This window comes from Gymnoscopelus microlampas (assembly GCF_963454915.1).
Source record: "Gymnoscopelus microlampas genome assembly, chromosome: 17".
NCBI classification, from domain to species: Eukaryota; Metazoa; Chordata; class Actinopteri; order Myctophiformes; family Myctophidae; genus Gymnoscopelus; species Gymnoscopelus microlampas.
In genome coordinates, this window is record NC_139954.1 from 10095956 (window position 1) to 10114499 (window position 18544).

An 18544-nucleotide genomic window follows, 5' to 3' on the forward strand; every position below is an offset into this window, starting at 1 on the left:
TTACTACAGGGGGTCCGCCAAATCTTTGTGTGATTTTTACATTAACCGCTTCAACCAAGCATCCCTATTCTGAGGAGGACTTTAGCCAAAAATAGCAGATCTACAAGCACACACCTGCGAGGCGTTGTGTGCTTGTAGATCTGCTATTTTTGGCAAAGTGGTTTAGTAATAGGGGGGGAAAAGAGCAGGCTAAGTACAGAGTGAAAGGTCAGGTATACTAAGTATTGTTTAAGTGCATGGTTAAATGTCTGGAAATACACATTAACACGAATCCAACATGATAGTGCTGTGAAACAAGTCTTTGAAGCTGCCTATGAAATCTATGAAAACAATAATATTCTATACAATATATAATGGGGGTCCCTGCTTTATCTCGCTCTCAGCCAAGGGGTCATTGGCCTGAAAACGTTGAAGACCCCTGATGTAAAGTATTATGATTCTTGAGTGGTGAGAGTTTTTTTGTTTTTTTTATTTTATTGACTTACCTGAGAGTGCAACAGTCCAGCGCGCTCGCTAACATCCACCAGCTCTTGCTCGGCCAGTTTGCGGCCTCTCTCGATCTGTTCCAGAGCCGCTCTCAGCTCCTCGATCTCGGACATCATGAGGCCGTTCCTGCGGTCCACCATGGAGGCTTGCTCCATCAGGTCTGATTGAGCTCTGACGGCATCGTCGAGGTGCAGTTGGGCGTCCTAAAAAAAAAGATAAATCAACAATTTCGAGATGGTGTCACGATCGGAGAAACATTCAGTATGTCGGCCACTCCTTCTTCAGAGCAGTTCCACGGTTTGAATTATGTCTTACTCAAAGTGGGGTCCCCATGGGGTCTTTGAAGGGGTTACATGCGGTCCCCAGCCAAATGATTGATCGTTACAGACATGATATCTGACCTCTTCACACTTCTCTCCACTTTTCCTAAAAAGCCCCCCCCCCCCCCAGTGTGAAAGGAGGCCAATTCGCACCTGGTGCCATTTCACACTTGGCCAAAATGGACCCTTACGGTTCTGTAACTCTGAGAGTGTTACAAATGGAACCAAATGAGGGTCCTTTTGGTTCCATTTGTAACTAGTTAAATTAACACCGATGATCAAATGTGGGTTCATAGCCTAATAATGCATATCACACCTGGGGTCCTTGAAATTTAGAATGTTTGTGAATCGCTGCTCTAGCCGTGAAAAAAATCTTCTCTTATGGGTGGTCCTTGTCATATCTTTTCAAATGCGGGTCCGTGGGCTAATTATGTGTCAATTTGGGGGTCCTTGACATGAAAAAAATTGAGAACCTAACTCTAACTACTGTGTTTTTTTTTTATTATTATTTTTTACCTTAAGCTGTCCCTGGACGTTCCTCAGCTGCTTCTGGGCCTCGGAGGCATTGCGGTTGGAGTGGCTCAGCTGAACCTCCATCTCGTTCAGGTCTCCCTCCATCTTCTTCTTGATCCTCAGGGCGTCGTTCCTGCTCCTGACCTCAGAGTCCAGGGTGCTCTGCATGGAGTCGATCACCCTCTGGCTGTTCCTCTTGATGGTCTCCATCTCCTCGTCCTTCTCCGCCAGCTTCCTGTCCACCTCGCCCTTGATCTGGTTGAGCTCCAGCTGGACACGGAGAATCTTGGATTCCTCGTGCTCCAGAGTACCCTAAAATAATTGAATATAGGATTTAAAAAAAAGTTAATATGGACCTGTGTTAATTTCGTCGATTTGAAACTGACGGAAAATGACTACCTTTTTTCACTCAAAAAAAACAAAGCAATGATGACTAAAACTAAATACTAAATATACTGACAATTTGTGTCCATAAACCTGACTAACCTGACGAAAACAAACACTAAACGTTAGAATATGGAAACAACCTGCGCAACAACGCTATACAAGCTTTTACCTCAGCTTCCTCCAGGGCTGTCTGCATCTCTGACTTCTCGGTCTCCACCAGTTTCTTGTTTTTCTCCAGCTCATGGATGTTCTTTCCACTCTCACCAATCTGTTCAGTCAGGTCTGAGATCTCCTCTGCAAGTTGATTGAAAATAATCCATGAGGAAAGGTTCAATCAGCAAAACATGGTTTGTATTATTTTTCATAAACGTGAGTCTAGCCTAATCCATCTTGAACTTTTAAAAACTTAAAATGCATATTTATATCGACAGAATGACAGTGAATATCATACACATGTATTTGAGACTCATAATCTATGCCAAAGTTGTGTAACTTTGAGATATAACCTGGTTAAAACAATGACCCGTTTGACCTACTGTAAAAGAAGATACACCAAAACAATGTAATCAAATGAACTGTTAAGTATTTTGTAGAGAAAACCTACGTTGCAAGTTCTTGTTCTCGCGCTTCATGGTCTCCAGCTGGTCCAGAGACTCCTCGTACGAGTTCTTCATCTTAAACAGCTCGGTGCCGAGACAACGGGCCTCTTTCATCGCTCCCTCCAGCTCCGCCTGGCTCTCTTCGAACTTCACCTTCCATTCTGCCAGGACCTTATCGAAGTTCCTCTGCTTCTTGTCGAGGTTGGCGGCCGTGCCGTTGGCCCTCTCCACGTCAATCATGAGGTCTTCCACTTCGCCCTGGAGTCTCTGCTTGGTCTTCTCCAGAGAGGCGCACTTGGAATTCACAGCCTCGATTTGCTCCTCTGCCTCCTGAAGGCGCTGGGCTAGCTTCTTCCTGTTAGTCAAGTTATGAATGGAATCAAATTAGTGTGGGCGATATTGCATAATCGTCTTTTGAATCAAATTCCATTTAGTTTTAGTCATCTGAAATGTTTAACTGTTAGTCTAGTTTTAGTTGACTAAATATCATAAGATTATAGTCGACTAAATCTACAGTTGATTTAGTCGAATAAAATGTATTTTGGCGGGCCTTGATGACGGCATATTGGCTGCTTTTGCACTTGGTTGCATGCTGAAAATAGCCGATCTACAAGCTCACAACGCGTCGCAGTGGAAAAAGGTAGTCGACGAAGATTTTTAGTCATAGTTTTAGTCGCAGAAATCAACACTGCGCTGTAGTATGATCAAGTAGGGTGTTAATTTACAAAAAAACACAAAAAGTTAGAGTATGAAGATAAGAGTATATAACAGTGTACATCTGTTATTTTTTCAGATGTGGTTCCACAGCCAAATAAATATTGGCAAAAATACAGTTTAGGAACTAACTTGGTGTGAATCACTGATGACTTACTTTGCCTCCTCCAGCTCCTCAGTGCGTTGGATAGCATCAGTCTCATACTTGCTCCTCCACTGAGCCACCTCGCTGTTGGCCTTGGACATTCCACGCTGCAGCTCGGCCTTGGCCTCCTGCTCCTCCTCAAACTGCTCCCTCAGGAGGTCACAGTCGTGGCGAGATGACTGCACAGCGTGGGCAAGTGCATTCTTTGCCTGTCAGAACAGAAAAAATGGCAAAATGATGTTGAGGGAATACAATAGCATCATATACAGTGGTTTAAAGTAACTAAGTGCATGTTCTCAAGTACTGTAGTTAAGTACACTTTGGAGGATTCATTTTTACTTTACTGGAGCGTTTCCAATTTTCAATACTTTATACTTCAACTTCACTTTTCATCTCAGAGGCAAATATTGTGCTTTTTTTACTCCACTAAAATGATTTGCAAACTTTAGTAAATAGTTTCCACTTCAGCCTTATGCATACTTAGGCTATTTAAAAAAAATAGCCGATCTACAAGCTCACAAGGCTCACAAGCTCACCTTGTGAGCTTGTAGATCTGCTATTTTCAAAGCCTTTTTATACATTTGGAAACTTGTGAAATGGGACTGCTCCTCACCTTAACCTCCTCTTCCATGAGTCTCTTCAACTCCTCAATCTGCTGGGTGAAGGCCTGCTTGCCTCTGGTGAGCTGAGAGACGAGCGATTCCTTTTCCTCCAGTTGACGAGAAAACTCACCTAGAAGTTGGATTAATTTATTAATTTGTTAGTTTATTTTCATTCATTCATGCATGCATTCATTTAATGTTTAAATGATCTTCACTGAATTCATATTCCTGGAATGGCTTTGGATAATTGTTAATGAAAGCGTCGTGAAAGCATAATTTTCTTACCATTTTCTGTCAACAGTCTTGCTCTCTGAGCTCCAATATCGTTTATCTGGCGCGTGTTCTCATCATTCTTGGACTTGATTTCACTGAGTTGGTCCTCAAGGGTACGGCACATCCTCTCAAGATTTCCCTGTTAATAAACATTGGACATATTCAATCATTGCATTTTACGTGCATTTATCCCCTCTGTCATTGCTTACAGTAGTTCAATATTCTACGAATCACTCTCGATGGTCTATTGATTGATAAGTTCATTTCTCAAGAACTATACACAGGGCATTCCGTTAGTACCTTTGCCTTGGCGACGGCCTCCATGTTGCTGGAGAGGTCGTCGATCTCCATCTTGCACTCGCTCTTCTCCTTCTCCAGCTTCTGCTTGACGCGCTGCAGGTTGTCGATCTGCTCGCCCAGCTCGGCCACGCTGTCGGCCTGCTTCTTGCGCAGGGCGGCGCCGGTGGCCTCGTGCTGCAGCGTGGACTCCTCCAGGTCGCGGCGCAGCTTCTGGAACTCGGCCTCGCGCTTCTTGTTCATCTCGATCTGAGCGGCGGTGGCGCCGCCGGCCTCCTCCAGCCTCTCGCTGATCTCCTCCAGCTCCCGGGAGAGGTCGGCCCTCTGCTTCTCCACCTTGGCGCGAGCGGCGCGCTCGGCCTCGATCTCTTCCTCCAGTTCTTCGATGCGGGCCTTTTATTAAAGAAAATTAACAATATAGATGAGATTAACTTGTTTATGTGAATATAGTCGCTTGTCGGGTGGAAACCTCATAATGTCAAAAAAAAAAATACTTTTCAGGATTCAAAAATAGCAGATCTACAAGCTTGCGGATCTGCTACTTTTGATGCTTTTGTGTGACGCTGTAATATGATCAAGCAGGGCATTAATTTACGAAAACACACAAAAAAGTTAGAATATGGTGATAGGAGGTTTCTGCCCGACAGCAACGATATAGATGAGATGAACATATTTATATGAATATCCTTGTTGATATAAATTCTAAACCATTCTCTCTAATTACCTGTAACTCTTTGATCTTCTTCTGTAGCTGAGCACCCATGGATTGCTCATCCTCAATCTTGCTCAGAAGCTGGCTCACTTCAAAGTCCTTCCTGTGAAACGGATCAAATTTTAGTTTACATTCTGAAGGTTGGTTGGTCTTCCTTCCAATATCGGAGAATGGGGCATTGGTATCATTTTCTTTATAAGGCTGTGTTGAACAAACTGCCTTCTTACTCGTTCTTTATTGACGCCAATGCCCGATAGTGTTTTTTAACCTGAGATCTGATGGAAAGTCCAAGTATATAATGCATATTTGAAAAAGAGATTTTTTTATCTCTAATGGGACTATTCCTACTAAAAAATAAACTAATACTACAATAAAATAAAGGCAGTTTTTGCACATAGCATATCGTTTGGTTGTCCACATTACTTTTTGATCTTCTCGTCCGACTGCTGCTTATCGTTCTCTAGGTCCATGACGTTTTCCTGAGCCAGTTTCAGGTCACCCTCCAGCTTTCTCTTGGTTCTCTCCAGGTCCATGCGGAGCTTCTTCTCTTGCTCCAGAGAACCCTCCAACTGCACAATAACCAAAGAAATCCAATTATTCAGTACAACAATAAACCAGTGTTAATTTTGTTGACTAAAACTAAGACACTTTTTTTTTCGTAGACTAAGCGTGTTCAAAACGTCCCAATCGGCTTCACATGAACTCACGTCGTCGACTTGCTGCTCCAGCTTGGTCTTGGCCTTGGACAGAGTGTTGACCTTGTCCTCCTCCGACTGCAGGTCATCCAGGGTCTGCTGATGGGCCTCCTGGAGGGCCTTCTTCTCCTTGGTCAGCTTGGCGATGCTCTCGTCCTGAGAGGCCATCTCCTCGGTCAGGTTCTTCACCTGAATGAGCAGAACAGAATGTGTTGTCATGAATAAGATCATTGTTGTACTTGATAAAACCCCTAGAGCAGTGGTTCTCAAACTTTTTTGGCTCAGGGCACCGCTGTAAATAACTTTTTCGATTATCGACAAACCTTGTTTTCGGTGGCGTGCTTCTCCTTCTCCACTTTGGCCAAGGTGAGCTCCAGGTCATCGATGTCCTTCTTGAGCTCGGAGCACTCGTCCTCCAGCTTCCTCTTCTTGGCGGTCAGCTCGGCGTTGACCTCCTCCTCGTCCTCCAGGCGCTCGGTGGTCTCCTTGAGTTTCGCCTCCAGCTGGATCTTGCTTTTGATGAGACCCTCGCATCTCTCCTCGGCGTCCATCAGAGTCTCTTCTCCCTGGTTGTCGATGAAAAAAAATGAAAACAGGTATAAGAAACAGGCCTGGAATGTCATCTTTTTTTAGTGGGCAAGGCCTCTTCAGCACGTGTCTTATGGATGGCGTGCTATTAACAAAACTCATGGAGAAGTGTACTTACCGATGATGCCGCCAGGGACAGGTCGTTCTTCTCCTGCACCAGAGTCACCAACTTCACCTCCAACTCCTTCTTCTTGGCCAAGGCAGCGGCCAGGTCGGTCTTCATTTTCTCGTAGTTCTCCTTCATTTCGGCCAGCTCCTTCTCGGTCTCGGCGCTCTGCAGGAGAGGCTTGATCTTGTAGTAGACCTTCATCCAGGGCCAGTGTTTCACGTTGACGAACGAGCGGAGGTTGAACTGGATGGTGTAAACGGCGTCTCTGTGGGGGAAAATAAGCAGTTGCTGTAATGCATGGGTTGTCCGGGACCCCTAGGAGGTCCTTAGTCACTACAGGGGGATCTGCAGTGACTTAAACCCTCAAAGTATTGAGGGTTTCAGTGGTTAAATGTCTAAAAGATATGCGTTAACATAAATCCAACATATTAATAAAAAAGACCATGTGTAAACAAACAAACAAAAAAACATGAATTTGCAAAACACTGATGACAGTGCTGTCAAACAAGTCTATGAAGCTATCTATGAAATCTATGAAGATGTTTTTATCTGCAACACAATTATATACAATATGTAGTCGGGTCCCTGCTTCATCTCTTTCTCAGCTAAGGGGTCCTTGGCCCTGAAAAAAACCTTCAAATGAAAACGTTTTCATAGAAATTGTATCAATATTAAATGACTTCTATTTTCGACATACCTAGTCGCCATCATCTTGACAAAATGCTTCCTCATGAGGAAACCTCGGGCGAGAGCCTGTGTCATTCCAACCAGACTAGCCAGCTTCTCATCTCGCATTTCCTCAAGGACACCCAGCAGACCGGCTTTGAAGAACACCTAAATGGGATATTACAAACTATGTTATTTTTGTGTTTTATTTTACCTTTATTTAGACAAGTAAAATCACTTGAAGATACAAGATTTTTTTTTTCGTTTTTACGAGGGAGCCCTGTCCAAGGTAGTGATGGGTCATTCATGATTGATTCATTCAAAAGAGCTAGTTCATTGCCGTGGAACAAACTCGTTCACTTCCTGAAACTGTTAATGTTTCCGTTTAATCCTTGCTGACAAACAGGATTTTCAGTGTGTTTACCTTGGTGTGTCCAAACTTGTACTCGTCATGAGGCACATCAATGGACCCGAGCAGTTTCTCGGAAGCTTTCTTGTTGTCCATGAACTGGCCCTCGGGGCATGCGCTGGCGTTCAGTACCTTGTACCTGTTTTTGCAAAGGTTCATGGTCATTTTGTGCACTTGCTGTTAATGGGTATGGAACTAGACGTTGTATCAGTAAACGGTAAAATCTGTAAAAACTAATTGATACCTCTGCTTGAAGTCAGCATAGGGGATTCTGCTGGGGAAGCCCTTTCTGCAGATTCTGATGCCCTCCAGCACACCGTTGCACCTCAGCTGGTGGATAACCAGGAAATTCTCCATCAGGCCTGTAAAGAGGTCGCTTCATTGTTATTATGACAAAAATAAATACAGTCTAAGTTGCATTAACCACTCAAACCCCATATGGTTGGCCGGAGTCTCATGGCTGATATACTAGGGTCTTTTCTGTTTTCTGTTATTGTGGGGAACACTAGAGAGAGCGACGAATAACAACAATCTGGTACCACCCACGTATAGAACAAACATGGGTAAATTATCTTTCTACTGCAGTGGCACCAAAGTGTGGAATGCCCTGACACCATCCCTTTAAAAAATGTAGATCGCTGTCTTCCTTCAAAACAGGCATTAAAAACAATTTTCAACTTATCAATCTGCTCTTGTTTGCGAAAGCTTCCCCCACAATACGGATGCTGGGGTTAAACGACCGCCTCACACTCATTATTTACAACTGTATACTGTCTCTGAACGTACCTGGGGTTTTGGTCTCGTTGGGAATGAGGCAACGCACAAAGTGAGGATGAGTGCTCCTCAGGTTGGTCATCAGCTTCCCCAAGTTATCCTATAGAGACACACAATGAAGACAAGCAGGCCTACCGTTAGTACAAAGTGTCACACGTATTTAATTACAACGTGCATGAGATATTATGCCTATTTATTACATGACAATAGTGTTGATGCTTGATTCTTACCCTGAAGGCTGCAGACACAGTCTGCATGGAGCCACCCTTCTTCTTGCCTCCTTTCTTTGTGTTATCTGTTTATTGGTTAGAAACATGATCGGACAGTTAGACAATGTTCTTTCGAATAGAAATTCAATTGGGCATTTTTGTGCAGATTCTTAATTCGGCAAAATTCAGCGGATATGTTTTTACAGAAAAAATGCCTTTGATAATTTATTAAATTATGTGTGTTGTTTTTTATATACTGTATTTACAGTGGTGGAAAAAAGTACTCAAATTCTTTACTTAAAGATGGAGTGCCATGATATTTTTCAACCCTAAAACCTGATCATAAGGTATTATTATTATGTAAGGATTTTTTTCAAAAAAAAAAGTGCACAGAAATTGTTAAAAAAAATGTTTTTATGTGGACACGCCTCCAGTTCATTAAGTATGCCTGGTTCTCACCTTAGCACCTCCTCCACCACCTTAGCACCACCCACCTGTCCTAGTCCCTCCTCCTCCTCATTCCCACACCTGTTGTGTTATGATAATGAGGGGGAGGGTATGTTTTTTGGGGGCTCTGTGATGTCACTATGCCCCCGTTTTTGGATTGGCACGTTTGACTCTCAAGGTTTCAGCCTCCAGGAAAAAACTCCAAATAGTCAGAGAAGACATGAAACACCATAAAACCACCAGCGGGGGCCTTAATGAAGTTCTATCAACCTCATAGACACATGAAAAACAGAAAAAGTGCAAAACCATGGCACCACCTCTTTAAGTAAAAGTACCAATACTGCATAGAAATACTCTAGTTCAGAATTAAAAATGTACTTACAGTAGTTATTTTCCACCACTGTGTATTTATAACAGAAAGAAACCTTAAAAAGCTAAATGTATTACCCTCGGGCTCAGCGGGGGGATACAGGACAGACAGCAGTTTAACGGAAGACTTCTGGTACAGCCCGATGACGGAGTCGTTTAAGGGGTCCTTGTTCTTCTCCAGCCAGCCTGTGATACTGTAGTCCACCGTGCCGGCGTAGTGGACCAGGGAGAAGTGGGACTCCTTCTTGTTTTTGCCAGGCTTGGGCTTCTCGAACGCCTTGTTCTTCCCGAGATGCTGGTCGTACAGCTTGTCCTTGAAGGTGGTGTCTGAAGCTTTTGGGAACATGCACTGCTCCTCCAGGATGGAGAAGATGCCCAAGGGCTTCATAAGGGAGACAAAAGAAAAACTTAGTACAATCACAAAAACAATATATATTTTTTATGTTTCCATTAACCCATTTAGACCTGATGCTTTCCCCGTTTTAAAGGTATAGCAATGTAGGCTTAATGGGTACAAAATAAAAAATAATAGTATACCTTCTCAATGAGCTCAATGCAGGCAGCCAAGTCCATGCCAAAGTCAATGAGGTCCCATGGGATACCCTCCTTTTTGTACTCCTCTTGCTCCAGAACGAACATAGTGTGGTTGAAGAACTGCTGCAGTTTCTCATTGGTGAAGTTGATGCACAGCTGCTCCAGGGTGTTGAACTGCAAGTGGAAATATGGTGATTAGTCGAATCTCTTGAAGCGTCGAGACAAAGGGAATTAGTCTATCAGTTAAAACAGGTCCAATGCTTACGTCAAAGATTTCAAAACCAGCGATGTCCAGCACACCGATGTAGTAGTTTCTCGCTTGCTTGGTGTCCAGCTGCTGGTTGATCCTAATGACCATCCACAAGAACATCTTCTCGTAGATGGACTTGGCCAAGGCACCCACTGAGTTCATCACCTAAGGCAATAGAAAATGGTGTTAATTTATTATGCACTTTACATTTGAAATGAATCTCAAAGTGCATGGAATCAGAACAAGAAAGTAATGCGTGTGGCTCACCTGTGGCACAGTCTGTCCCTTAGTGACGTACTCGTTTCCGACCTTCACTCTGGGGTAGCAGAAAGCCTTCAACATTTCGGCCGAGTTCAGACCCAGCAGGTAGGCAATCTTGTCGGCCTCTAAGATAAGTCATGAAAACACATTTCATTATCTTTACTAGAGTATGTAAGAACATCAAATGCTTACTCTTGTGATGAACTATTCATCATTTTTCATACAACCGTATTCCTTGGTTGAAGATCATGCTTACCCTCTGTGCCCTCTGGCTCGGCCTGCTCCTCACGCTGCTTCTGCTTGAACCTCATGACACCGTGGTGCATCACTGCCCCTGTGAACTTGTAGATTGACATCTTCTCATCGGCATTGAATCCTAGAATACCAATGGCATCCTGTATTTAAAAAAAAGAATGGGACAAAGAGATTAAGCATTAGATGAACAAACATCACTTCAGACAATCAATGCACATTGAAACATGTGAAACATATGTTTACTGACATCCGTGGCGTCCAACTCCACTTTGTCGTCAATGCTGGCCACAGTGATCTGACCCATGCTGCACAATGGGAAGTCGTATGGGTTGTTGGTGATCAGCGACATTTCTTAAGAGGGATTAAAAGGATTGGAAATGAGTTTGTATTCATGGATGTAGTTTGATTTCATTGTATGGTACTGTATAGATTGTACGTTGATGTAGATTCATTGTATATGATTAGTGATCCAATTTACCAATGATCTCAGGTTTGTGGCCTGTCATCATCTGGTAGAAGATATGGTAGCCTCTCTCGTCAGGAAGCTGATAGGTCACTCTCGACTTCTCCAACAGATCTATAAGGGTTGGGATATTTTTGTGTCAAATATAAAGTGAGTTACAAATAAAATGTATTATTAATGTAAGTAAAAAAATATGTAATCCTCTAAAGAAGGCAGATATGGAATGCATCATCTGTGAACTTCATACTTACATGTTTCAATATCAGCACTGGCCAGTTTACCCGATGAGGCAAAGTGGATTCTGATGAATTTACCCTGTTTGATGTAGCACAATGTTTAGCATCCCTTTCTACATTGTAAAGTCATTGGAAGTTTTCTCAGAAGTTGAATTGTGTTGTACTTACAAAGCGAGAGGAGTTGTCATTCCTCACAGTCTTGGCGTTACCGTAGGCCTCCAGCAAGGGATTGGCTGCGATAATCTGATCCTCCAGTGACCCCTAGAATGTTTTATAAATCAGCACAGTTTTGATAATGGTCAGTATTATACAGTAAATTGCTATATTGCTTTTTGTTGAAATATTGTCATTTGTTCAAGTACAAAACTAGACATGTCATGTACTGTACCTGTATTTTTCCAGAGGTTCCGCTCCCTTCCCCGGCCTTCTTTCCTGTACTAGCTGCTGTTGCAAAGTACTGGATGACACGCTTGGTGTTCACAGTCTTTCCAGCACCTGATTCTCCACTGGTTATAAAATGCATGAGAGAAATACAGTTAGTGAATGTTTTTACAATGTTTGTTTTTTGTTCTTTTTTTTTTGTTTCTTGTAGATGAGAAACTTACGTGATCAAGACGGACTGGTTCTCCCTGTCTGTAAAAGGTAAAGAAAACATACTTGTTATTACAGCACAACACCAGTATAATCAAATGTTTATTAAACATGGTTCTGACCGGTACATACCGATTAACATGAACTGATAGGCGTTGTCAGAGACGGAGAAGATGTGGGGTGGCGCCTCCACGCGCTTCTTGCCTCTGTAGGCATTTACAACCTCCTGGTCGTACACTGGGAGCCACTTGTAGGGGTTCACAGTGGCACAAAACAGGCCGGAGTAGGTCTGAATGGGTACAGGGGAGAGAACATTTGATCAACATACAACTTATAATGTAGCAGCGAGCACAACACATATCCTGCACAACAGATAACTGTAGCTGGGAGTACAGTCACAGGTTTACAAGTGCAGCTTCAAATAAATGAGAATCTTAACTTCAGCACCGTGGGCTTTTACAGTGTTGTCCCCTATGACAGTGGTTCCCAATGGTGGTCGGGAGCCCCAGGGGGGGATCCCAAAGGATTTTTTGGGGGGTCCCCAGATGATTAGCTTAATGTGCAACATTGTTTTCTCACTCAACAGTAAACAAACCGACATACAGGATAAGTGTATACAGGGTATCTGCACATGTCTAAAGTGACAATTTAAGGACTTTAAGACCTTTTTAATACCAATTTGGCCAAATTGTCCAATATTACGTGAGAAAGACGCAAACATTGTGAAAATAGCCGATCTACAAGCTCACAGTGAGCTTGTAGATCAGCTATTTTCACAATATTTATCTGTGGAACCGAGTCAGACTAAATGTAATGCCTACAATTCCAAGTGCTTGTTGGGGTGGGGGGTCCCGAGTTGATTATTTGGGGGGGGGGGGGGGGGGGTCGTGGCCTGAAATGGTTTGGGAACCCTTGCCCTAAGAGGCAAACTTTCTACTAATAGTCACATTTTAAAGTGAATTAAATTGTTTTCTTTTTTCTCTGTACTATTGACAGATCAGACCAGAATACGGTACTGTTCTCAGCAGGCAGAAAAGCTTACATAGATCATCCAGGCTGCATAACGCTCCTTGAGGTTATACAGGACAGTGGCTTCGTTGAGGTGGGTCATCATGGCCATGTCCTCAATCTTGTCATACTTGGGAGGGTTCATGGGGTGAAGATCGGTCTCCTTCACAGTTCTCTCCTAAAAGATCAAAACACAACACTTTAGAATAATGTCTTGCGATCACAGCTGTACTATTAAGTGAATGTTACTATTTGATTCCAGTTACGCATCTGCCTATACGTACCTCCTTTGTGTCAAGTATTTCCACGGTGACTTTGGCACCGTCCTTCTTTATCATTTTGCACTTGAGATACAGCTCCTTGGCATCAGCCACGTACATTGCACTTTTGGCATCAAAGGGCGCGCTTTGAGCCTCGATTCTCTCCCTCTCTGGCTTACGGAGATAAATGGCGGCCTTGCCGTAAACCTCCATCTCTGCGTCTGTACTCATGGTGGCGGCCTTCTGTAGACAGACAAGTAGATGGTGTTGATGCCTTTGCTGACTAAAAGCCTCACTATGTAATTTTTTTTAAATGAATGAAATGTAATTTTGTCCAATCTGTATGGTAGAGTGTGTTAATACAATATTTAACTTATACAATTGGGGTGGTTGTATGTTGTCTCCCCGCTCTTCTATTGAGACAGTAAGCAGGCAGGCTCTATTAGCTCAATGGTAAAAATGTCAGCACTTGCGCAGGAAACCGGGTTCAAATCCGGAGTAGAAGAGGAAAGTTACATAGCGCTGTGCTGCTTTAAGATCTGACCAGAGAACAGTATGACTCTGTAAGACTATTCTGATATAGTGTAGGTCTAATAGAAAAAGTAATGAACACTCACTGTTTTCCCCGCTGCGCAGTAACTGTGGAACCTTTTCAACCCTTAACTGTGGGAAAAGAAAAACACATGTTGATGATGACTTACATGAGTTGAATGATAGATTTCAAACTAAAGTTTTCAAATAAGGGTAGTGAAGTGAAAGTACAATATTTGCCTCTGAGATGTAGTGGAGTAGAAAAGTATTGCAAATTGGAAGTACTCCAGTAAAGTAAAACAAACTCAAAATGTTACTGAAGTGCAGTACTTGAGTGCATGTACTTTGTTACTTTCCACCACTGAAATGAAGGTTGCAGAATGTGTTTGTCAAAGGAAACTAAGCAAAGTGCCAGTCAGTTAAACATCTCTAATGCATTTAAAGTGTTGTACTTACTATGACAGTCAGCTGAAGAGTCACTCACCACCGAATGGAACTGTAGAAGCTTCTGTACTCAACCATGTGACCGTACTAGGGCCTTTTTATACCGAAGTGTCTGTTGCATCATGGTATGCAGATTCTATAAGGAGGGCCATACCTTGTAAGGCTTCTTTCACTATTTCTGGTGACATAACCACACCCAACACCTGTGACCAAAATGCTCTCTTTCTCTCTGTGTGTGTGTGTGTGTGTGTGTGTGTGTGTGTGTGTGTGTGTGTGTGTGTGTGTGTGTGTGTGTGTGTGTGTGTGTGTGTGTGTGTGTGTGTGTGTGTGTGTGTGTGGGGGGGGGGGGGGTGTGGTATGGGTGTGAATACGGTCCCCCTTCTGTAATGTGAAAGGTACAGTAGCAGCTGAGCTGACAATAGAGATGGAAGAGGCAAACTGTAAACGCATAGTATTTTTTTCTTTTTAGATAAACTGAACTAAAGTGTTCTTTACAGTACGTCAGCAAAGTCCTACAGTATAAAATTAATTTACGAGGTCAGATTCACCCGGAATGTCATACATTTATATTTCTGCTTGTAATTTTACTCATTAAAATCGGGAAAGCATCTGTCATTGTACATTTTTACCTAGCAACATACATTTTTCAGAAAACACTTAGGATTTAGAACAGTGGTTCTGAAAAAAATATCAGATATACAAGCTCACAGTGAATGTTACAAATATTTTCTTCTGGGGGTCCCTAGCACAAAACATTTTCAGATGGGGGTTTGCGGCCAAATACATATCAATGTGGGGTCCTTGGCACAAAAAAAGTTAGAGATCTACTGATGAAGAAGGCATTTGTAGAATCGGCCTCAGGTCTTAATGGGTTTATAGAAAACTGTTTGTCTAATAAACCCTGTCAACAAAATGTGCAAGCGTACATGTAAACACTGTTTTGAGACATTTCACTGTGTACCACACACCAACATCTCGCTGTGTGTGTGTGTGTGTGTGTGTGTGTGTGTGTGTGTGTGTGTGTGTGTGTGTGTGTGTGTGTGTGTGTGTGTGTGTGTGTGTGTGTGTGTGTGTGTGTGTGTGTGTGTGTGTAAAATTACAATAAAATTACACTTTTTTTATACTGTATAGGAAGTGGCAAGGCATTTGTTCATCAGCTCATTAAAAACAAGTTATTATAACACTGATTATTTTATAGAACAGACAGGGGGCTACATGTCACCAATGCATTTAGTGTGAAGGTAAAACACACACACACACACACACACACACACACACACACACACACACACACACACACACACACACACACACACACACACACACACACACACACACACACACACACTCATTATTTATTTATTTTTTAGAGAGAGAAAGGTAAAGCACACACTCCAACTGTAGGGAAAAGAGCAACTTTTATTTGAGTAAGTTTGACAAGGTTTTCTGTCCACAATGGCTCTTCTTCAGGTCAGTTTTAACATGCACACACCTGTTCAGTCCTTTTTAGGCCTGTTGTCCCCCATTGTGTGTCTCCCCCACTGTGTGCCACCACCACCATCACAGCAGCTGAGCCGCATCACCCTTTTGGAGCTTTCTAAATCAGTATTAGTTCTCACACTTAACAGATTTCTCTAAAATGTTCAAACATAGCAAATGCTACAAGCTTTCTTTGGGCTATTAAAACATAGCAGATATACAAGCTCATATACAAGATTGCATATCTGCTATATTTCAACAACAAAAAAATGACTCAAATCTTTCTGGGGGGGGGGGGGCTGGAACAAAATATGTTGAGATGGGGGTCCATCTCATGTTGATGTTGCTATAACAGTGGTGCTCCAACTTTTTCATGTCAAGGACCCCCAAAATTATGTACGTATTTGGCCACGGACCCCCATCTCAAAATACTTTGTTCCAGGGACCCCCAGAAGCACATATTGGAGTTAAAAATGTTCGCTTAAAAAAAAATATATATATATTCAAATATTTGCAAGATTTTGCAAAAAAACTGCAGATATACAAGCTCATAGCGCGCACTATGAGCTTGTATATCTGCTATTTTTGAATAGCCAACACAAACAAAATCTAAAATGACAGATGCTTTCCTGGTTGTAATGTGTTTAACCAGAATAATGGCCTGTCTTGATCTGTGGGTTCAGGGTTGTCACCCTGACTACAACATTCCCTTCTGGTCACTGATCCTGGGCCCACCAGTTAAAAACTTTGAATCCCTATCTGATCGGATCAGATTTGGATTTTGGGTATAGTTCCACACCAAAGAATCTGGATTGGGATCACACCGATATCCGATCAGATCAGGAAATCAAATCCAAGCTACTAAAATCTGGATCAAAAATCTTCAAAATGGGTATAGTTCAAAAGAAAAATAAAGGATTGGGATCAATTTGATCCAGGATCACCTTGGTCCCACTGGAGGGGTGGGTTTTTGGAGTGGATTACCAGATCAAAACACACCATACAGTTACTTTAAACGTACAGTATGTTTCATTATATAATAAGATGTAAATTGAAATTTTAGCCTGGTTGTTGATTACAATTTCCATGTATTGTTTGTCACCTTTCCAGTGCACACTTGCCTACCTCTCAGAACAGTGTATTCAAAAAATGATTACATTGATTTAATCGTTTATACCCTACATAGTGTCCCTGACTGTTCGCAGCACCCCCCCCCCCCCCCCCCCCACACACACACACACACACACACTCAATTCAAAGGAGCTTTATTGTCATGAGCAAACATACGTTTACATTGCCAAAGCAAGTTTCAAAATATAATAAAAACTATTTAGTATGTACAGTATAGTTGAGGGGGTACAGGGGTACACCCCCCCCCCCCCCCCACACACACACACACACACACACACACACACACACACACACTCCCCAATCTTCCATATCAAGCAGTTCCTACGTGAAAGCTCACCTCCCCCACACTCTCACCCCCCCCACCTCCTACCACCACCACCACTCCTCTCACCTCCCTCACCATACTGTCCCTTCACACCCCTCACACACCCCCCCCCCTCACCATCACCACCACTGCTAGCCCCACAGGTAGCAGTGACCCCCACACACACACACACACACACACACACACACACACACACACACACACACACACACACACACACACACACACACACACACACACACACACACCATCTAACTATATAAATGGCGAGCAACTTCCGCACCCTCGGTGGTGACACCCCACAGCTCTGTTATCGGATAAACAACGCACCGCCAGACCACATGTCGCCTACTGACTCGCCACGGCGGCCGCACTGAATTGACGCCTCGCGTAGGGGACATCTCACTGTTCACTACACCTTTTCCACCGCGCAACATAATTAATTCTACTCACCAAATGTCGGACAAAACGGAAGGGGAGGCAGCTTCGTACCGTTTACCGTGCGCACGACCTCATCACCACAACAGCAGGCAGCCGCTGCGGGGTTTTTTTCCTGTTTTTTCCAAACTTTTTTTTTGGTCACCATTTTCTCCAGGCACCATTTCTGGTGTAACGTCGGGTGTTTCTTTTCACCAGCCAATCACCTTTCACGTTGCCACGTCCGTTGCCACGTCGCGCTGACGTACGCTAAACAAGCGCTGCCGTGCGCACAATGCAAACGAGCCCAAAGGCGCGCAAAATAAGCCGACCATTGCTTAGACACAAAGTCAGACCTGGCAACGCAGCCTACGCCAATCATGTGTGAGAGATCTACAAGCTATGGGGCAGAGACGCCACCGTATCTTAGCAACAACTACAGCGCTCACTCTCATTGGTCGTGTCACGCTAAGAGCAGTCTCCAGACAATGGCATCGCAGACAGCTTGCTGTTACTGCTGTAGCCATCACAGGCAGTTGCAGCACGACGGACAGGGCGCTGTGATAGCTGCCATGTCGCTAACGCTAACCTGGTTGTCATGCCTGCAGCGGCTGTGCAATCACTTTGTCAACAATGCACGTTCGTGTGGTGAATGTCTATATTGCTGCTCAGTTCGTCCATTGTAGATGGTGTATGTTTGTGTGTGTCTTCTGGAGAACTATGTAGCTCCACAGCAACTACAGTAACTAACGTAATGGCCCCCCCCCCCCCCCCCCCCCCCCCAATACACGTACTCACAACAACACCAGGCGGCCGCCATCTTGCAGAAAGGGCTGCCATTCGCCAGCTTTCAGAAAAACAAGCAACCACCTTCATATTTTTTTTTTTTTTTTTTTTTTTTTGGAAATTTTCATCCCACGATTTCCGCGCGGACCACCAGGGGGTCCGCGGACCCCCTGGTGGTCCGCGAAACATACAAAATATAATTTCTTCTACTTATTTTTCATCATTTTGTAACTTTTACATTACACTTTCTTACAATTTT

The 18544-nt window shown here is 43.3% G+C and overlaps 1 pseudogene across 1 annotated transcript; it reads right to left on the minus strand.

Moving 5' to 3' along the window:
* Window positions 1–1438: 1438 nt before the first annotated feature.
* On the minus strand, window positions 1439–13403 carry LOC311065232 (myosin heavy chain, fast skeletal muscle-like; annotated as a pseudogene). Its single transcript has 31 exons — window positions 13197–13403; window positions 12947–13090; window positions 12037–12193; window positions 11919–11946; window positions 11702–11819; window positions 11482–11574; window positions 11329–11392; window positions 11093–11191; window positions 10862–10965; window positions 10616–10754; window positions 10366–10484; window positions 10114–10263; window positions 9852–10022; window positions 9393–9696; window positions 8520–8584; window positions 8302–8389; window positions 7760–7877; window positions 7531–7654; window positions 7138–7274; window positions 6450–6705; window positions 6067–6309; window positions 5756–5932; window positions 5472–5617; window positions 5061–5151; window positions 4340–4729; window positions 4052–4178; window positions 3778–3896; window positions 3177–3373; window positions 2311–2660; window positions 1876–2000; window positions 1439–1631 (listed from the first exon to the last, which is right to left on the minus strand). The product of its transcript is annotated as a myosin heavy chain, fast skeletal muscle-like (transcript).
* Between the last annotated feature and the right edge of the window lie 5141 nt (window positions 13404–18544).